This window comes from Felis catus, chromosome C1 (assembly GCF_018350175.1).
Source record: "Felis catus isolate Fca126 chromosome C1, F.catus_Fca126_mat1.0, whole genome shotgun sequence".
Taxonomy (NCBI): Eukaryota; Metazoa; Chordata; class Mammalia; order Carnivora; family Felidae; genus Felis; species Felis catus.
In genome coordinates, this window is record NC_058375.1 from 40144129 (window position 1) to 40158366 (window position 14238).

General features: G+C 43.5%; 1 long non-coding RNA gene across 1 annotated transcript in view; it reads right to left on the reverse strand.

Annotated features, from left to right (window-relative positions):
* The window catches only part of LOC102902450, a 127869-nt gene that overhangs the window by 81917 nt on the left and 31714 nt on the right, over positions 1–14238 (reverse strand). The window contains exons 2-5 of the long non-coding RNA XR_006584262.1: positions 11146–11260; positions 3689–3855; positions 2380–2552; positions 2227–2277 (exon numbers count right to left, since the gene is read on the reverse strand). This is a non-coding gene — a long non-coding RNA (uncharacterized LOC102902450). The remainder of the gene's footprint in view (positions 1–2226; positions 2278–2379; positions 2553–3688; positions 3856–11145; positions 11261–14238) is intronic.

The window sequence follows — 14238 nt, forward strand, 5'->3', positions numbered from 1 at the left end:
AAGCAGGCAAAAACCTCTTTGATCTTGCCCACAGAAACTTCTTACTCAACACATCTCTGGAGGCAAGGGAAACAAAGCAAAAATGAACTACTGGGACGTCTAAAAAGCTTCTGCACAGCAAAGGAAACAATCAGCAAAACAAAAAGGCAACCGATAGAATGGGAGAAGATATTTGCAAACGACATATCAGATAAAGGGTTAGTATCCAAAATCTATAAAGAACTTATCAAACTCAACACCCAAAAAAACAAATAATTCAGTGAAGAAATGGGCAAAAGACATGAATAGACACTTCTCCAAGGAAGACATCCAGATGGCCAACCGACACATGAAAAAATGCTCAACATCATTCATCATCAGGGAAATACACATCAAAACCACAATGAGATACCACCTTCACCTGTCAGAATGGCTAAGATTAACAACTCAGGCAACAACAGATGTTGGCGATGATGCGGAGAAAGAGGATCTCTTTTGCATTGTTGGTGACAATGCAAGCTGGTGCAGTCACTTTGGGAAAAAGTATGGAGGTTCCTCGAAAAACTAAAAATAGAACTACCCTATGACCCAGCAATTGCACTACTAGGCATTTATCCACAGGATACAGATGTGCTGTTTTGAAGGGACACATGCACCCCCATGTTTATAGCAGCAATGTCAACAATAGCCAAAGTATGGAAAGAGCCCAAATGTCCATCGATGGATGAATGGATAAAGAAGATGTGGTATATATATACAATGGAGTATTATTTGGCAATCAAAAAGAATGAAATCTTGCCGTTTGCAACTACGTGGATGGAACTAGAGGGTATTATGCTAAGTGAAATTAGAGAAAGACGAAAATCATATGACTTCACTCATATGAGGACTTTATGAGACAAAACAGATGAAATAACAGAAGGGAAACAAAAATAATATAAAAACAGGGAGGGGGACAAAACAGAAGAGACTCATAAATATGGAGAACAAACTGAGGGTTACTGGAGGGGTTGTGGGAGGCAGGATGAGCTAAATGGGTAAGGGGCACTAAGGAATCTACCCCTGAAATCATTGTTGCACTATATACTAACTAATTTGGATGTAAATTTTAAAAAACTTAAAAAAATAAATTAAAAAAAAAAACATTTAAAAAAATAAATAAATAATAAAAAAATAAAATGAATCCTCCTTCTTCCCCGTGGGAATGAAAATACAATCTCACTGTTCTTAGAGTTTAGACTTTGGTCTCATTCAGACCTGTCACTTAATAGCTGTGTGACCTTGGACAGGTTGTTTAACACCTCTGAGCCTGGAGCACCTTATATGTAAAGTAAGGACAATGACAATTATCTACTCCTCATAGGTTTGTAGTTAATCCATATGGAGCATTTAGCTCTGAGTCCGACACACAATACTACTCAATAATAATATAGTCCACAGCAGAGATTTCTGGAGCCAGACTGACTGGATTCCAGTTCTGGCTACAACATTGAGTGGCCTTGGACAAGTTACTTAACCTTTCTGTAGTTCAGTTTTCTCATCTGTAAAATCGGATTCTTATAGAACTGACCTCATAAATGGTTGTGAAGATTAAATGAGTTAATATGTATAAAATGCTTGGAAAAACACATTATCGGCACTCAGTAAGTTTTGCCTATTGTTATAGATAACTCTCACCATCTACTGTAAGATAAAGAACAGAAAACCCTTTACAAGATGCATTGAATATTATACAAATATCTGGCACCCTATAGGAAATAATTAGAACAAGGGAAATTGGTGGGGAAAGGAAAGAAGAAAAGGGGTTCCACTGAGATCATCAGGGTTAAAGGGCCAGACAGATATTGGAAGATTGAAAAGGAATTCATGGCAAAGTGCTGGCTAAGACAGAAGGAGCAATCTCTCTTCTCTCTCTCCCTCTCTCTCTCCCTCCCTCCCTTCCTCAATTGTTGTAAGAATAAAACAGAATGATGACACATGACAGAGACTTCCTAGCTCTTTACCAAACCCATGTCTTCTTTTCCTGGGCACATCACTAGACTAAACTTCCCAGCCTTCTGTCATTAGGAGAAACCACATGACTGAATTCCAGCAAATGGAACATGAGTAGAAGTGATGTGTGCCACTTCCTGACCTGGTACACAAAAACCTCCATCCTCTGTGCTCTTTCCTCCTTCTGCCACTGGGCGTAGATGAGATGAACCTGACAGACCCACAATATGTAAGGAGCCGGGGTCTCTGACTCACCAGCTGGAGGAGAGCTTCCTATCAATCAGGAACACCCATCCTGGACTTGACCTGAGAATGAAATAAATTTTCATAGTGTTTGAACCATATGCTTTCATGGGTTTTTGGTTACAGCAGCTAGTGCTAATGTTTGAGAAGAGTTTAATGCAGTACCTGGAACATGGCGAGCACTCAGTTTATGGTAGCCAAGAATGCAGGAGACCAGAAAGCCCAACAGTGTTGCAGAACATAAAATATCAAGGCTTATATGGGTTCCAGAAAGCAAGTCTTTTGTTCTCTGTCTTTTCTAAATCCTCAAAGGCACAGAGGGGCACATTTCTGGATCCCTGTAAAATAAGATAGATAATCCCCATCTGCCATGGTGACCCCGAAGAATAAAGGAAATAATTATAACTACCATTTTGTCAAGATACTGTGCATCAGGCATTTAACTAATGGCTTTATTTACCTACATTATCTTATTTTTTTCTCTCAAGTATACTAAGAATTCTTATTTTACAGATGAAGAAACTGAGGCTAGGAAGTTAATAGCATGTCTGAGCCACACAGATAGTAAATAGGCAACCAAGCCAGGTCTGACTGACTGCAGAGAATCCTTAACCACTGGCCTTCCCTGAGTGAAGTGATGCCCTCCAGGGCTCATCTCAGGCCAATTGGCTCCACACAAGGAATTCAGCCAACAAGGGAGGGCAGTTAGGTCTGGGGTCACAAGGGCTGATAAATTGAGTCTCAGTGTGGGATGTGTAGGATTTGGGGTCTTGCTGGCTCAACCCATCTCTCCAGGTCAGCCCCATCCTCAGCTCCTGGGACCTGGCCAGCTGATGCCAGACCAGCATTGGTGCAACATGTAAAATGCTGAAAAGAAAATGGAGGAAAATAGCTCAGCAGTAGGGAGGAGGGAACTTGTCACCCCATTTCCTTCCATCCCATGCCCAGGCTCCCAGGAGGCAGCTAGAGGTTGGACCCTGGCTCTCTCCCAAGGTCACCTTCACAACAGTTCCACCAGGGCTCCGGCTGGCAGCACCCGCCAACGCCAGGCCGTGATGGATTACTGCTCGCTCTGGCTACTGTTCACTGCACAATCCAATCTAGGAGACACACATATTTCTCAATTCAGGGACTTCTTTTATTTTATGAAAAATCAGCCAGCTGCTGAGGCATGAGTGGCCGGGCTTGGCAAGCGCTTGGATTTTGTTAGACTTCTCCAGCCCTGTTGCCTTCCTAAATTCTCTTCCCTCTACCCTAGTCTACCCATTACCCACTCTTGGCCCTATGGAGGGTGGAAGAAAGAGCACAGATTTGGGAGTCAGTCCTGGGTTAATGCCCCACTTCTGCCACTCGTTCTTTGTGAACCTCAGCTTCCTTGTGCATAAGGTGATGATGATACAACCCACACTTCAGAGTTATTATGCAGAATAAATTAGTCATCAGTTTGGAGTTCCTGGCACAATAAACACCTCACCTGTACCTCCTATGCACAGGAACTTATTCAGTTTCCTCTTCTCCATCTCCATTCTTACTCACTTGCTTCTCATTCTCTCCGTCCTTTGCTCTCTGTCCCTCCTTCTCCCTTCTTCTCTCTTCTCTGTTCAGGTCAACCTTTATACTTTCAGAGGATGTCCCAGACTGCTGTTTTAAAAGGCAGAGCAATTACTACCACAGGCCTCACTGAATTATACTTGTTCTTTATTTTCCACCTTTACCTGGACAACCATGGTCTGTCTTGTGTTGTCATTAGGACATAATTCTTATGACTCAGACAACAGTGATTCTGAGTCCGACTTCTGAAGAGGCTGATTCCAATGCACGCTTAAGATCCCTTGTCATTATCCTGGGGTGACTGGGTGGTTCAGTCAGTTAAGTGTCTGACTCTTGGTTTCAGCTTAGGTCATGACCTTGCAGCTTTGTGAATTTGAGCCCTGCATTGGGCTCTGCTCTGGTAGTGTGGAGTCCGCTTGGGATTCTCTCTCTTTGCCCACTCACACTGTCTCTCTCTCAAAATAAATAAACTTTAAAAAATATCCTTTGTCATTATCCTTTTAAATTCTAGTGAATCATTATTCCCAGTTCTTTACCTCTTCTTTATACTTAACCATTCTGATTTGAATAGGATACCCCCACTGGCTCAAAGAGGGGGGAAAGTATTTTCTTGTTGGAAGTGACCAGAAGATTACATTCATGGAACTGGGTAAAAGCAAAATAGCAGCCCAATCTATGCCATGAGTTCAAGTTCCTCGCCACTTCATGCATCATTTGAGTCATCTCAATGATGACCTTCTAAATGGGCAGAAAATCAAGAAGGGTTACATTTAAAAATCAAAGCTGAATTGGTACTCTAAGAGAAGATAAAAATTGAGCATATCCTTATAAGAAACCCCTTATAAGGGTCTCCTTGTGACGATGCCGGCTTAAAAGTTGGAAGACATTGGCCTTTCAACCTAAGGGAGACCAGAGACCCTGGTCCAGAGCAGTCACACTCCAAGCACTGGCACCAGCAGCTAGAATGGAGTCAGTGGATTTGGGTGCCTGACTCGTCTGTCATACATGTCAACACCAGAACACAGCATCTTCCCAAACATCCTTGACTTCTCTAGTGGACCTTCCTCACTCAGAAACCCAGCTATTCTTCAAGCACTACTGAATCCATGTTCCTTTCTTCATCCACAATGCTTCTGCCTTAATCCGGGGCATAATCTTTCACCTGAGTCCTGCACCAGCCTTCTTCCTGCACCTTCAGACACCTCCCAACCCCCATCCTCACTACACAGCAATGGTGGTCTTTTCAAAATGCAAATCTGACCCATGTCCCTCTACTCCTTGAAACTCTCCAATGCCTGCCACTGTTCTCAGGCTGGTATTACTAGTTAGAACAGCAAACGTTTTCTATAAAGGGCCAGGTAGTAAATATCTTAGGCTTTGTGGGATATCTATACTCTGTTGCGACCACTCAGCTGGGCCATTGTAGCAAAAGCAACCATTGACAATAAGTAAGCAAATGGGTGTGGAATGTTTCAATAAAATTCTGTTTATAAAAATAGGCAGGGAGCCAGATTTGGCCAGCAAGCCATAGGGTGCCAACCCCTGAGATTTAGACCAATACCTGAGTGACTTGGCCACTGCCTCAGAGAGGTTAGCCCCATCACTCACCATGCAATTTTTGCTTTATAGTTCAGCCACACAGTACAATTCATTTTCTCCAAGCAGGCTGTGTTCTATCAAGCCGTCATGCCTCTACTCATGCTGCTCATTATGCTCAGGCCTTTACCTTACTAGTTCCTACTTATATTAGAAGGCTTAGCTCAGTCTTTGAAGGGAAATTTGGTCATGTGCATCAAACTTTGAAACACATGTTTCTGTTTGACTCACCAATTCAACTTCTGGGAATTTATCCCACAGACAACTAACTCACCAAAAGCTTTCAAAGATATACCTATAAAGGTGTTTGTGGCAGTACTGTTTAGAGTGTTAAGATAAATTGGAAACAACCTAAATGTTCATCAATGGGGGAGTAATTAAATTATGGTACACACATATAATATGAATAGTGTGCTAGTATTGAAAATAATGAAGTAGATCCCCAGATGTTCTGATATAAAGTTATTTTCAAGATATATTAAGAAAACAAGATGCAAAAGATTGTGTATAACATAATCCGATGTGTGTAAAGAAAGGATACACACTCACAAATGCTTGGTATGTGTAAAGCATCTAAAATGATACACAAGAAATGTAACAGTGCTACCTCTGGGGAATGGAACTTCAGCTGAGGGATTGGAGCAGGACTGCCAGATATGGTTGTAAAGCCTGGGCACTATACAAGCCCAGGTGGAGCCACGTGTCTAGACCACAGTGGCAATGGCCTGCCTGGAGTTGTGCAGTATAGCAGCAGCTCTGGTTTTGGAGAAGATAAACCTTTTGTTAGCTACCCTTTTATACTATTTGAATTTTTATGACACCAAAGCCTGAAGCTTGAGAGTCAACCCTGGATTTGAAGACTGTGCTGTAGCTGTTTGCTTGCTTGCTAAGCTGTAAGTCTTTTGAGAGGAAAATGCCTGCCTTATTCACAGCACAGTGTGAATGATAACATCAAAGACAGGCGCTCAAGATACAGAGAGAGCACAGATTAACCTGATGTGGAGCTGGATCTTGCCAGAGAAAAAAGCAAGGAAGGGTACTTAAGCCAAGGGAAGAGCAAATGCAAAAGCATCGATGGGTGAAAAAAGTTGCTCATTCATGTGTTCAGAGTGATATAGAGAAATAGACTGCATGTGTACAGATGGGTATTAGATTTAACACAGTTCCTCAGACCTACTGTGTGCTAGAAGGTCAAGGCCAGCTGTCCAGAACTGGACATGTCATGGTCTTCTGTGATCCCAGTGCTCTTGAACAGGAAAAGGAGAACAAGTTCAAATTCCCTTAATATAAGGTAAGATGTTGTTGGCATCCTGTAGGTCAGAGGCAAAAGACAACTGCTGATAGAGACTATAAGAAAAACTTCATGAAGAAGCTAGTATATGACATGAGGAGGATTTTAACAGGCAGAGATGGAACACAGTAGGGCAGAAGGGAGCAGCATTTTAAGCAAAGGAAAGGAAATAAGAGAGCCCAGGACATGCTCAGGTTGCTGGAGCATAGAGCCACATGAGAGAAGGTTATAGATGAAGCGAGTAGGATTGGTTGGCTAAATGGAGAGGGCTTTGAACATGAGGCCAAGGATGCTGGCCTGTTTCCACACTGTTGGTAGAGTCTGGATTTCCAGCTGACATTCTCAGAAGCCGAGGGTTATTATCCAGGACATTAAGTGGCTAATGGGCCCATCCCAGTGCCCTGCGCAGCCTGGAGCACAAATGTTTTCCAAATGCTGTTTTTATCTCTTGGCAACAGTGAGGCCAAGCCCTCTGAGCTAAAAGCCCTGTATTTGCTGTGGTCCATTCTCCTTTCTACTGCCCATGGCCTAAAGCCGTGAGAATTGTCTCTTCATCATCACCACCCCACCCAGCCACAGCCCAGCCTAGCCCTTCCCCGGAAACAAAGCCAAGCCCACACCTGCTCTCTCTGACCTCATTTCTTCCCCACTAATTGATCAGAGTACAATAATAGCAGGCAGCAGGAGGACTAGTCCCTGATGGACGCAAAGCTCAGGAGAGAGCCTCAATTATTAATCCTGCACCAGCTGCTGGAGGCAACAGGCCTCCGGAGTGCCCAGAAGAGTAGCCTGGTCCCAGGTGGGGACGGGGTCAGAGGTGGGGAGGGTGGCTGAGTAATACCCGGCAGCTTCTAGGCCACATCTGGAGCCCCTGGGGCAACAGGATCCCATGCCTGGCCTGAATGGATAGATCTGCTAGCCATCTTGGCAACGCTTAGGGGTGGGCCATTTGGAAGGTCCTGAAGACAGGGTCACTTCCCTTCTGCTCATCTGTGGCTAATGCCCTTCCTGCTGCCTCCCCTTCCCAAAGAGTTCCTCTGGACAGAATCAGAGGGAGAACAGCAGCGAGTTTTTCCAGCCATCCTAGCCAGGTCCAAGCCTAATGTCTCACAAGTGTTCTTTCCATGGTTCAAGTCTTCTTCCCATAGTTCAGATCATAGTCTTCCTAGGGAGCTGGGAGTGGAGACACAAATATAACTCCCCCACCTCTGCCTATCCCAACTGTACCCAACTTCTGTGTCTAACCTACCCAGCCTCACCTCCTCCAGGAAATCTTTCCTGACTGTTTCTGCCATTCCTGGCTCAGTTCTCCTCTGAATTCCTTTTATTCTGAGCCACCTCTTGGAGTCTACATGACTATAAGCTGTTTTTCAGTGTTCTTTTTTTTAAGTTTATTTATTTTGAGAGAGAGAGAGAGAAAGAGAGGGAGAGAGAGAGAGAGAGAGAGAGAGAGAGAGAGAGAGAGAGAGAGAACGATTGGGGAAGGGGCAGAGAGGAGAGACAATTCCAAGCAGGGTCCTCGCTATCAGCCCAGAGCCCAATGTAGGGCTCAAACTCACAAACCATGAGATCATGACCTGAGCCGAGATGAAGAGTTGGACACCTAACTGACTACACCACCCAAGCACCCCTTCAGTGCTCTTTTAAGGCTATGAGCCATTTGCTGTATCCCTGTAAACTTTTCAAGGGTGGGACTCTGTCCTTTCTTTGCTTGTGGGGAAAAAGGAAAAGACATGGCATTGAGAGCCAGAAGAACAGAGTTCAAGCTTGATCTCTACCCACTAACAAGCTGTGTGCCCTCAAGGAGGCTGCCCAACTCCTATAAACCTCAGGTTCTCAATCTGCAAAATGGAGAAGATAATAATCCCAGCCTCCCAGGTAAATTGTGACAGGCCATTGGGGTTGTTCTTTCCATATCTCAGTACAGAGCCTGCTTTGGATCTTCTGTCCCTATCTCTCTCTCTCTCTCTCTCTGCCCCTCCCCCACTCATGCTCGCTCGCTCTCACTAGGCTACAAGAAAGGACTGAGGGATTTGAGAATCAATGCAGCCATCCAGAAGTAGCCCAAGTCCTGGAGTCATCAGACGTGGATTCAAATCCTACCTCTTATTTGAAAGCTGTCATTTCCTCTCTGAATTTAGCCTTCCCCATGTGGGGATAATTCTAACTTGAAGGAGTAGTAAAAAGAAGGGGTGCAATCTCTGTAAAATGCCTGGCAAATTGTGAAGACTCAATGAACAGTATCTATGGGGTTTGGTTTTTGAGAGGTTCCTTTGGTCAGCTTTCTTGAGGTATAATTTACACAGCATAAATGTCACCAATTTTACATGTATAATTCAATTTTTTGACAAATGTATCCACTCACATATCACCACAATCATGGCACAGAAAATTTCCATCACCCTTTCCATAATACTTTGCTCAAGCCCCCTTTCAATAAATACCCCCTCCCACTCATAGCCCCTAGCAACCATCGATCTGATTTCTGTCCTTATAGTTTTTCTTTTCTATAATTTCATATCAATAGCATAACATATTATGCCATCTTTTGTGTCTTTTTTCATTTAGCATAATACATTTGAGATTCATCAAATGTATTTGATAAATTTATCAAAAAATCAATAGTTCAGTCCTTTTTATTAATGAGTAGTTTTCCATGATATGAGTATACCACAATTTGCTCATCCTCTCACTAGTTTGATGGATGTTTGGGTTGTCTCTATACTTTAGCTATTAAGGATAAAGATGGAGAGTGCCTGGGTGGTTCAGTCAGTTAAGCATCTGACTCTTGGATTCGGCTCAGGTCATGATCTCACGGTTTGTGAGTTCAAACCCCGCATCAGGCTCTGTGCTAACACCATGGAGCCTGCTTGGGATTCTCTCTCCCTCCTTCTCTCTCTGCCCCTCCCCTGCTTGCTCTCTCTTAAAATAAATAAATAAACTTTTTTAAAAAAGAATAAATATGCTATAAACATCAGCTACAAAAGCCATCATTATCATTTATTATGGAATCACAGAAAATCAGAGCTGGACAGGTCCTCAGATGTCACCAAATCTAGCATCTTCATCCTGAAGATAAAGAAGATGAGGCGCAGAGGGGAAGTTTATAGTTTAGCTCCTTGCTGCTCCAAGTGTGGTCCATGAATCAACAGCATTACTGTCACCTGAGAGTTCATTCAAAATGCAGAATCCCAGGCCCCACCCCAGGCTTTCTTTTTTTTTTTTTAATGTTTATTTATTTTTGAGAGAGAGAAAGCATGCGCACAAGCAGGGGAGGGACAGAGAGAGAGGGAAACAGAGAATCTGAAGCAAGCTCCAGGCTCTAAGCTCTCAGCACAGAGCCCAATGTGGGTCCCAAACCTATGAACCATGAGATCATGACCTGAGCCAAAGTCGGACACTTAACTAACTGAGCCACCCAGGCACCCCACCCCCACCCCAGACTTTATGAGACAGAATCTGCTTATTAGCAACACCCCCAAGTGCTTCATAGGCACATTCAGGTTTGAGGAGCACTGTTCTAATAGGCAAGAGACGAATATGGAACTACTACCAAGACATCTGACTCCCAGGCCAGAGGGGCATTCTCCAAGTCACACTGATTGGCAGTGGAGGTGGTGGGCAATAAGGGTCCAAGGCTTCAGTCTCTGGAGAGCCCTTTGACACTGGGATGGGTCTGGCTGGTCTAGCTAAGGACAGACTGCAGCTGCCTCTGTAGCCTTTTGCGGCTGTGGGGCCTCTTGGTATCTGGGTCAGCTTGGACAAATTGCATACGGTCCTGGGCTCCTTAATTGAAAAGCATAATAATATATTTAGGTAACAAAGCTGTTAGCATGCAGAATTAATGACAGCTATATGGCTTAGGTTGGGGGAGGCAGAAGAAGAGGGCAAAGGAGTCCTGGGTGATTTCAGAGCCCAGAAGTACTCAATAGACTCATCTCCTGCAGACACACCTTAACAGTGTAATTATGTCTATTAAACAGATAACGCATGAGCATAATAAGCACACTTTCCCTTAAATAGCTAAGGGAAATAATAATCACTATAATTATTGAATTATATAATAATAATATTTTATAATATTATTAAATAACAACTACAAATTGTTTATAGTTTTTACAAATTTTAAAAGTCTTTTGTTCTCATTAATGGGTGATAATTTCAGGATAGGTTTAGAAGTGAAAATAATATTGCTAGTCATGAAATTTTCTTTTATTTTGTAATTGGCTATTACAGTGTATTTTCCAGCTAGGACAGAAACAATACACTTGATTCACCCCAAGATGGACAACCAATTAGCAAGTCTAGGACCCAATACTCTAAAGGAGGTCTGATCATATCAGACCATATCTTCAGATATTTTTTGAATGTCTACGGTGTTCTGCTAACTGAAAGCAGGGGGTGGGCAAACTTGAATGAATCATTTCCTTCCAGGAACATATAGTCTAATGGGGGGAGCAGGATAAAGCTAAGACACAAATAAATAACCATACCTGGCAGTCTGTCCATGATGAGTGAGTGGTACCAAGTGTCAGTGCTTCTGTAGCTCAGAGGAAAACAGAATCTCTGGCTGGAGTAATTATGCAATACTTCCAGGAAGAAGTAAGACTGAGAAAGAGAATAACGGAAAGAAAAGGGGAGAAAGTTCTCCATCAGAAAAGGAGGATGGCTGCAATAGAAGAGTGGAGGTTGGGGGTGCCTGGGTGGCTCTGTCAGTTGAACATCCAGCTTCAGCTCAGGTTTGTGAGTTCAAGCCCCACATCAGGCTCTGTGCTGACAGATAAGAGCCTGGAGCCTGCTTCAGACTCTGTGTTTTCTTCTCTCTCTCTATCCCTCCCCTGCCTCTCTCTCTCAAAAATAGATAACATTTAAAAAAAAATTAAAAAAAAAAGAGTGGAGGTGGGAAAGATATGCTGCAAACAGTTCTTGTATGACTGGAGAATGTAGTGGAAGAGAACAATGGTGTGAGATGAGTGCAGTGCAAAGTTAGGGCCAGCACTCAAGCCAGGCTGGGAAAGCAGGGCTTAATCCTAAAAACAACGGGAGTCAGTGAAGAGTTTTAAACAAGGGCCTGATATGGTCAGATTTGTAACTTAACCTTGAGAAAATTACAGGCCCATAACATATTAAATCCAGGAAGACTTTGTGCACATGGTCACAATCACATGGTTGTTTTGGAAGCACAGGTTCCTAGGCCCCATTCCTGGCCCAAGTAATTAAAGTCTCTGAAGTGGAAATCTGCTTTAGTTTAAGAATGCTGATTTTAGTTTTATTTAAGAACATTGATTTTAAGCCCCTCACTTTTCCAGAAGAGGAAGCTGAGGTTTAAATAGCAAATAAATTTCCCAAAGATCATAGAACCAGTAACTGGCAGAGCCAAGACTTCCAGACTCTAAAGTCTGTTCTAGGACTCCTCCATTGGAGATGTATTGTATTGTGTTGTGTTGTATTATTTTATTCTATTTTACAAAGACCTATGTAGTTCCAGATTCTCTGTCTTTTAGACATATACAGTAGGACTATCCTACCCAAAGCCTCCCCAGGAGGAAGCATTCTTGTACTTTCTGCTTCCCTTCTCCACTGGCTGCCCTCCAACCTCCCCTCCCACGCAGGTCACCCAACACAGACCAGCAAAGGCCAGTTTGGATCAGTCTTCAGAAGGCCTTCCTGTTGCTATACAGAACACTAATGATTTTCAGCATCTTCTGGACCCAAGTGATGGGTATCACTTGAGCAGATTAAGTGTAAAGAAAGGAGGAGTCAGTTTAATTGCATTTCATGTCACAGAAGACAGGGGCTTCGTTAGGGGTCAAATTTTGCAAAAACAGCAATAACTTCTCTTGTGCAATCTTCCTCAGCCTACCCTGCCTTCCAGCCCCAGTCACTTGGAAATCATTCCCACAGCTAAACTGGTGGCAAGGAGGGTGGGGGTGGGGGACAGGGCATGGAATCATACTTCCTAATAAGAAGAGATCCAAAATGCAGAATCAAGATTTAAGTAATAATATCCAACTCTTATACACTACTTACTCTATGCTAGACACTATTTAAAATGCTTTATATTTTTAACCCTTATAACAACTCTCTGAGGTATTTACCATTATTATTCCCACTTCATAGTTGAGGAAATAAACACCCAAAGAACTTAAATGACTGGCCCTGGGTCTTCACGCTAATGAGGGGTCAAGCTGGGAATGAAATACAGGCAGTCTGGCTCCAGAGCCCATGCTCCTAACTATAATGCTAAACCCACTGTGTGCCTAGCCTTGTGTTAGGAACTGAATACAAAGATGAGTTACAGCCAGCATTAGGGAAGCTCCCAATCTAGTGGTGGGAGGTAATTTACTAACACAGACAATAATAGCACAGTGTGATAAAGGCTGAGACAGAGAGCCCAGGGATATGGAAGCCCAGAGAAGAGCCCTTCCCTCCCACCCCCCACAACCCAGCCTGGAGATCAGGGAAGCATCCTGAATAAGGGGTGCCTGAGCTGCCCAAGGAAGATAATCATCTGCCAATAATTGTTCCCCAGGAGGCTGGCATTAGCATGTCCTGTGCCTGGACCAACTCTGGTCCTGATAATCCCTTCCCCTCCTAATTGGATCTGTATGCTTCACACCCAGATTCTGCCCCAGATGAGAGAAGATTCAGCCAAGCTCTACTTCCTGGATTCTGTATATTCAGCTCCCACTGGAAGGCTCCAGTTTAACAGTCTCCCAAACTTCCATGGCCACAGTGTGGAAGAGATTCTTTGCAGTAAATTTTCTAACAAAACGCAATTCAATTATGTCCTCAAACCCCCAAATAGAGTGATTTTTCTTATTCTCTCTTCTTTAGTATCTTTATGGGGAAGGGAACACGCATGGGGACTGGTGTAATCCAGCCACTGGAGGGTTTCAGCAAAGGAGGGACATGAGCAGAGTAGACAATAACTCCTAAGGTCCTGCCTGCATAATGGGGAAGACAGTCCTCAACTGAGATCAGGAACAAAGGAGAGCATGTCTTGGCTGAGACAGCTTGAGCAACTGAAGGCATCCTAAGGAGTGTTCCAGCTGTTCCAGTGTTGCATCTGGCATCCTTTGAACAAAGAAAAATTTACAGATGGCTCTGTTTATTAGTTTGCAGGGGCATCCCATGCAGGTGAGGCCTCCAACACATTTCCGGGGAAAAGATGTTATCAAGCACTCCCAGGGATAAGTACTGAATGAACAGGGGGGAAAGACCAGTACTGCTCCTCAAGGCAAGAGGGAAGTCCAAGAGAGCATGACTTTGGCCTGTCTTCCAAACTGACTTGCATGAAGACAGAGTTCTGAGCACTAGGAAACTAGGCGATGGCTGGAAAGGAAGAAGGGGAGATGACCCTGAGGCCATACTGAGATTTAGCCTCTGAGCTCATCACTTTCTGGAGTCTCAGTTTTCTCATCTGTGAGATGTGGCTAATCATCTGTGATAGGCTCATCCCTATGGGCTCATCTCACAGAGCTGTTGAGGGAATTGGATGGGATAATAGCTGTGAATGTGCTTTGTAAATGGATTCAAGGTACAAATGTGAGTTTACAGTAACAATACCCAGTTTGCCTTCTACT